Genomic DNA, 7,617 nt, shown 5'->3' on the forward strand with positions numbered 1-7,617 from the left:
TGGGCTGGCCAACCCAGCTACCAACCAGGCCCAGAATCAGGGCTATGAGTTATCCCGCCCCCATATCCACCTCATCTATGAACTGTTGGAACATGTTAAGGGGACAAAACTACAGATTCAAAGCAACAGGATCTCCACGTCACAGAACAACAACAACAGGATATCCAAGAGGAGCCCCAGTGAGAACCCAGTATCAAGGGTATAGCAGAAGCCAGTGGTCGTGAATCAGACTCATGGTAATGAGCACTTGCAAGTAAAGATGAATGGACTAAAGGGTGTACTGTGTGACTCAACAGGCCACACCATAGCTTCCACAAGATTCTCCTCCTCCTCCTCCTTCTTCTGTTTGTTTTGGTTTTGGGTTTTTTGGGTTTTTTTTTTCTTTCCTTTTATATTTGGTTATGTTTTGTGAGGGAGGTTTCAAGGTCAGAGGGCAGATGCAAGGAGATAGGGAGATAAGTGGGGTCAGAATGCAAGATGTAAAATCCACAAAGAATCAATAAAAGTGTTTAAAAAATGACCCCCCAGAGGCTCATATATTTGAATGCTTGGTCACCAGGGAAGGGAACTGTTTGAAAGGATTAGAAGGATTAGGAGGTGTGGCCTTGAAGGAAGTGTGTTACTTAGGGTGGATTTGAGGTTTCAAAAGTCTATGCCTAGTGTCTCTCTTGTACTGTAAGCAAGCCTTCAATTAAATGCTTTCTTTTATAGGAGTTGCCTTGGTCATGGTGTCTCTTCCCAGTGATGGAACAGTGACTAAGACAGTGATCATGAGGGAGGGACCTCGCGTTTGCCATCTGGAAGCTGAAGAAGCAGGAGAGCCAGTGATAAATTCAGGCTAGACTCAAAGCCTTGAACACCAGCAGCTCTAACGTCTGAGGGCAAAAGCTGTTCTGGCTCAGAGAGAATTTGCCTTCCATCTGCATTTTTATCATTGCCAGGTTCTCAGCTGACTGGGTAGCTCCCTCTCTGGGGTGGAGTAGACCTTCTTAACCTATAAATTCAAATGATAAAGTCTTCCAGAAACCCTCCTCCAGATACACACAAATAATGGTTTACCAGCTTTGAGTATCCCTTAGCCCACTGTGGTGGTTTGAAAGAAAATGGCCCCCAAAGGGAATGGCACTATTAGGAGGTGTGGCCTTGTTGGAGGAAGTGCTGTCACTATGGGGGTGGTCTTTTTTACTCAAGCTTTGCTCTGTGTGACACTAAGTCCACTTCCTGTTGTCTTCTGATCAAGATGTAGTCAGCACCATGTCTACCTGCATGCTGCCATACTCTCTATCATGATGACAATGACCAAACCTCTGAAACTGCAAGCCACCACCCCAATTAAATGTTTTCTTATAAGAGTTGCCATGGTTATGGTGTTCACAGCAATAATAACCATAACTAAGACACCCAGTGAATGTGAAATATCAAATTAGATACCATTGTGGACATGGTGGTGCATGCTTTTAATCCCAGCACTCTGGAGACAGAGGCAGGTAGATATCTGTGAGTCTAAGGCCAGCCTAGTTCACATAGTGAGTTCCAGGCCAGCCAGAGCTACATAGTAAGACCCTTCTCAAATAAATAATAAGCCAACACAAAACCTTATGAAAAGAAAATCTACTTAAATCTACTTAGTAAAGAATATTAAATAACAAAATGGAATTTGGACTATATGGTGGTTGGTTTTAGTTTTGAGATTTTTGTTTTTTGTTTTGAAATTTATTTATTTCTACTTTATCTGTTTGTACCGTGGGCATGAATGATTCGTGTGGAAGCCAGAAGAGGACAGGTCAGAAGAAAGCATCAGATCCCCTGGAACTGGAGTTAAGAAGCACTGTGAGTCACCATTTGGTTGCTGAGACTCAAACCCATGTCATCCAGAGAAGCAGCCAGTGTCTTAACTGCTGACCTGTCTCTCCAGCACAGCACTCCTTGGTATTAATGTCAACCTAGCACAAACTCGAACCACCTGAGTAGGATCCTCATTTGTGGAACTGTCCTGATTGCTTTAACTGATGTGGGAATCCCCATCCCTAAGTGTGGGCAGCATCCACATAGCAGCCCAGACGGAAAGGGCATCAGTTGTCCTTCCTCTTGCCACTGCTAATTCCTTCACTGACATCAGAAGGTTTGCGAGCAGTAGCCAACGGAATGCTAAGCCGAGGAGCATTCAGATTTTAAAATGGAGAAAATAATATACAAAGCAATTCAAAAACTCATCTTTTCTGTCCTGAGAAAACAATCATGCTGTGTTTCTTCACTCCTGTCAAGGCAGGCCAAGGCCTTGGTGCTCTTCTTCCTCTGCCCTTCACCACTGGGGAAACAGTGAACACAAAAGACTTCTCTCAAGAGCTAAATTACATCCTTAAAAATCTTAACGTATGGCTAGGCGGTAGTGGCATACGCCTTTAATCCCAGCACTTGGGAGGTAGAGGAGGGTGATCTCTGTGAGTTCGAAACCAGCGTGGTCTACAAGAACTAGTTACAGAACAACCAGAGCTGTTACACAGAGAAACCCTGTCTTGAAAAAACAAAAACTGGGCTGGAGAGATGGCTCAGTGGTTAAGAGCTCCTGCTCTTCCAAAGGTCCTGAGTTCAATTCCCAGCAACCATATGGTGGCTCACAACCATCTGTAATGAGATTTGGTGCCCTCTTCTGGCCTGCAGGGATACATGCAGACAGAGCACTATATACATAATGAATAAAATTTAAAAAAAAACTAATATGAGCACTCGGGAGTCAGAGACAGGCAGATCTCACTCTTTGTTGTTGTTGTTGTTTGTTTTGGTTTTTCGAGACAAGATTTCCAGTACTTGAGAGGCAGAGGCAGGAGGATCTCTGAGTTCAAGGCCAGTCTGGTCTACAGAGCAAGTTCAGACACCCAGGACAACACAGAGAAACTCTGTATAAAATAAACCAAAATATAATGAAAGTCTGAAGTTCATGCTCTGGAATGCCCAGTAACTTTATTAGATTGGAAGGCTGTTGTGAAACTTACTTTTTGTTTGTTTGTTTGTTTGTTTGTTTTATTGGTTGGTTTTGGTTTTCTGTTTTTGGAAACAGGGCTTCTCTGTGCTGCACTGGCTGTCCAAACTTGCTCTGTAGACCAGGCTGGCCTCGAACTTATAGAGATCCACCCGCCTCTGCCTCACGAGTCCTGGCATTAAAGGTGTGAGCCACACCCAGTTGGAATTTACTTTAATCTGATTTCATAAGGAATTGGCAGCAATGTGTGGTAAAATATAATTGAATCCAGAGTTAGATGGTTCATATCCCAACTCTGTCTTTAGTGATGTCTGACTCTGTACATGTTCTTTGAACCCTCTGTGTCAAAGTTTCCTCGTCTGGGAGGACTAACGTGCCGGGATTGCTGGGAAAGAAGTAACTGTTATGAGCTGTGGACGTAAAGGCTTGCTGAGGTGTCTGAGGTAGAGAGAGGACTCCTCGGGGGGACCCCTCCTGCCACTGCCCTTCTTCATAACTCTCTGAACCTTGATTTACAGCTGCAAGTAGGCTCAGAGTTAAAACATGAAGACCCCCCCTCCATGACACACCACCATCACAGTATCGTGGGCGCTGCACTGGAACGCTCAAGCAGTCTCTGCCCCTGAGACTAAAGGAGGCAGGCGTTTTCCCAAAAGGACATTTAATGGAGCAAATCCATGACAGTCTCTGTTGCATTACTGTGAATAGACACCATGACCACAGCAACTCTTATGCAAAACAAAAACAAACCACAACCTTGAATTGGAGGCTTGCTTACAGTTTCAAAGGTTTAGTATCAAGGTATATATATTGGGGTTAAGCCCCACTAACCCTCTCAGGATTCAGAACGATCACTATAGCAGGGGAAAACCTGGCTAATAAGGTCTGAGGGTAAACGAAATAAATTAGCTACATAAGTTTTTTTATCATGTACCATTTATTCTTTCTACGCTCTCTCTCCAATACTCTCTTGATGTTCCTCACTGTTCTACCCATCCCACAAGGTTCCCAGTTTATATATCCACACAGACATCGTTAGCAAGCATGCATTTTTTAGGGCTAACAGGATAGATAAAAGACTGACGAGGTGGGCACCTCATGACCCAGAAGGGCCGTGACTGTGAAGCTCCCTGGCAGGTTCCAGGAGGAGGAAGGATTAGGATGGAACTCACCCCTCCCTCCACCCCCAGGCCAAGCATCCTTGTGCTGTATCCACTGGCGCCCAGGTGAGAAGGAATTTCCTTCTCTGGGGTTGGTTTAGTGACTCAGGTGTTTTCCTGTATCTTTTAGGGGTAAAGGTGCAAACAGCTAATTTCCTAGACTAAGACCTTTTGTCAAATGAAAGATGAAGGTAATTCTAGGATATTAATAGCTTGTTAGGTAGAGCAAAGGCCAGTAGGTTACACCTTCCTGAGTCTGCTGCTAGAGAATTCAGGGCCACAGAGACCTGTTTATCAGTGAGAGCAGACATACTGTCTCTCTGCTCAGGGCTCCTTTCTTGTCAATGAGTCCTGTCAATAAGGATAATTGTGGGGGACAAACTTTATGTGGAATTGACTACTAGAACAAAGGTTTGGCTAAGCGAATGCTTTCACACCAGGGCTCCACAGTATGAAAAAAGGTACACAGTTGCCAGTACAGGAAAAGTCAGGTTTAAAGAATTGTTTATACGCTGGGCGGTGGTGGTGCATGCTTTTAATCCCAGCACTTGGGAGGCAGAGGCAGACAGGCGGATCTCAGTGAGTTCAATGCCAGCCTGGTCTACAAAGTGTGTTCCAGGACAACCAGGACTGTTATACAGAGAAACCCTGTCTCAAATACCCCCCCAAAAAAAGAATTGTTTAAGAATATTTTGGATGAATTCCATTATAGAAAAGAGAAACACCATGATTTCAAAAGATTTCTGCAAATTTGACAGTGACTATCCAAAAGACAAGTTCCCAAAGCTTTGCTTTATGTTTAAAAACCACCTATGAGGGAGTACATGTGATAATTGTCTTTCTGTGTCTGGGTTACCTCACTCAAAATAATGTTTTCTAGCTCCATCCATTTTCCTGCAAAACTCAAGATGTTATTATTTTTTTCTACTGTGTAGTGCTCCATTGTGTAAATGTACCACATTTGCCTTATCCATTCTTTGATCGAGGGGCATTTAGGTTGTTTCCAGATTCTGGCTATGACAAACAAAGCTGCTATGAACGTAGTTGAACACGTGTCCTTGTGGCACAATTGAGCATCCTTCGGATATATACCCAAAAGTGGTATTACTGGGTCTTGTGGAAGGTTGTTTCCTAATTTTCTGAGAAAGTGCCACACTGATATCCAAAGGAGTTGTACCATCTTGCATTCTGACCAGCAATGCAGAAGTGTTCCCTTTTTCCCACAACCTCTCCAGCATAAGTTGTCATCAGTGTTTTTGATCTTGGCCATTCTTACAGGTGTAAGACAGAATCTCAGAATTGTTTTGATTTGCATTTCTCTGATGACTAAGGATGTTGAACATTTCCTTAAGTGTCTTTCAGCCATTTTAGATTCCTCTGTTGAGAGTTCTCTGTTTAGATTTGTACTTCTTTTTATTATTATTATTGGATTATGTGTTCTTTTGGTGACCAATTTCTTGAGTTCTTTGTATATTTTGGAGATCAGACCTCTGTCTGATATGGGTTAGTGAAGATCTTTTCCCGTTCTGTAGGCTGTCGTTTTGTCTTGTTGACCGTGTCCTTTGCTTTACAGAAGCCTCTCAGTTTCAGGAGGTCCCATTTATTAACTGTTTTTCTCAGTGTCTGTGCTACTGGGGTTATATTTAGGAAGTGGTTCCCTGTGCCAATGCGTTCAAGTGTATTTCCCACTTTCTCTTCTATAAGGTTTAGTGTGGCTGGCTTTATGTTGAGGTCTTTGATCCATTGGGACTTGAGTTTTGTGCATGGTGGTAGATATGGGTCTATTTTCATTCTTCTACATGTTGATATCCAGTTATGCCAGCACCACTTGTTAAATAAGCTTTCTTTTTTCCATTTGATATTTTTTGCTTCTTTGTCAAAATTAGGTGTCCGAAGATGTGTGGATTGATATCCATGTCTTCTGTTCGGTTCTGTTGGTCCTCCTGTCTGTTCTTGTGCCAATACCAGGCTGTTTTCAGTACTGTAGCTCTGTAGTAGAGTTTGAAGTCAGGGATTGTGATGCCTCCAGAAGTTCTTTTATTATACAGGATTGTTTTGGCTATCCTGGGTTTTTTATTTTTCCACATGAAGTTGAGTATCATTCTTTCAAGGTCTTTGAAGAATTTTGCTGAGATTTTGATGGGCATTGTGTTGAATCTGTTAGGAATACATTTTCTTTTCAAGCAATGTATGGGTTGTCCCTCCTTGCCACTGCCACTCACAAGAGATGGACCAGTGAGTTATGTCAAAGTATAGTCGCTTGTCATTACTATATACAAGCAGGAGGAAGGCTGGTTGCCTTTTTAATTAAGACCAAAGTCTCTAAGGAGTTGGTTTTTTCTGGCCCATTGTTCTAATCTAAAGGTTGGTACACAGCAACAGATCAATAAATGTTTAAAAAATGATGTGGCTAGGGCCACAGTCTAATGACATGAAGGTCACATGGTTCATTGGTGACTGAGCGAGAACTTCCACCTTTCCTGTCCTCTGACCCCAATGTTAGTTCATCCTGTTAGCTGAGTAAAGGCAGAGTCTAGGCTACCCGTGTCTAAACCACTACAAAACCCACTCTGCTCTTCTTGGCACCATCTCTTCACATATGTTTTAACTCGTAAATATCGTGTGTGCATACACCCACAGAGGGAGAGAGAGAGAGATCTGACCAAATGAATAAATAACTCTCTATTGCAATGCTTCTCACCTGGTTAATTAAAGTGTTTGGGGTCTCACTCCTTTTTACCTGTCCAGATCTGACCTCCAGCATTGCTCGTCTATCTGTCTGTCTTGAGGAAGTGTTCCATGTAACTCCAGCTGGCTTCAAACTCCATAAGTAACCAAGTCTGGCCTTGAAGTCCCAATTCTTCTGCCTCCCCCTCTGTGTGCTGATGTCATGGGTGTGTCCGCCAATCGGGGTTTGCCTTCATAGACTTGACCCAGGCACATCATCTTGTCTTATCTCTAGCTTATGTACCCAGAAACCCTTATCCTTCCTCCAGGAGCCAGCCTGAAAACATCTCCTTGGTGCAATACCCTTCACACTTGCCAGCACTTCCCCGGCAGTCTATCATCTCTGCCTCTTAGTTCCTGCCTCCACCTCACCCTAATCTCTAGGCAGAAAGGTCTTCCCTCTAGAGACATCAAGCTCAAGTCTGTAATGCAACACTGACCCTCGCATCCCCACTGCATAACACTTGAGTTTTCACTGCAGGATTTGCGGGGGACAAGGGTGAAGGAGCAGTCAAGTCCTTACACACTTTGCAGCTGCCATTTCTAGGATGTTGTGAGATGATACTTCTATGTGGCCTTTTCCCCATCACAAAGCAGTAAATCCAGCAGCAAGATTTTAGGCCTCACAGAACTAGCTCCAAGCAGAGTCAAAAACTCAACTGGAAGGCGTCCCAGGCTGCTCCCCCCCCCCCAGCACCCTGCAGGCCCAGAGTTCTAGGCACAGGAGGTTCAGCAAGTTCCTAGAGCAGC

Source organism: Chionomys nivalis, chromosome 12, assembly GCF_950005125.1.
Source record: "Chionomys nivalis chromosome 12, mChiNiv1.1, whole genome shotgun sequence".
Lineage (NCBI taxonomy): Eukaryota > Metazoa > Chordata > Mammalia > Rodentia > Cricetidae > Chionomys > Chionomys nivalis.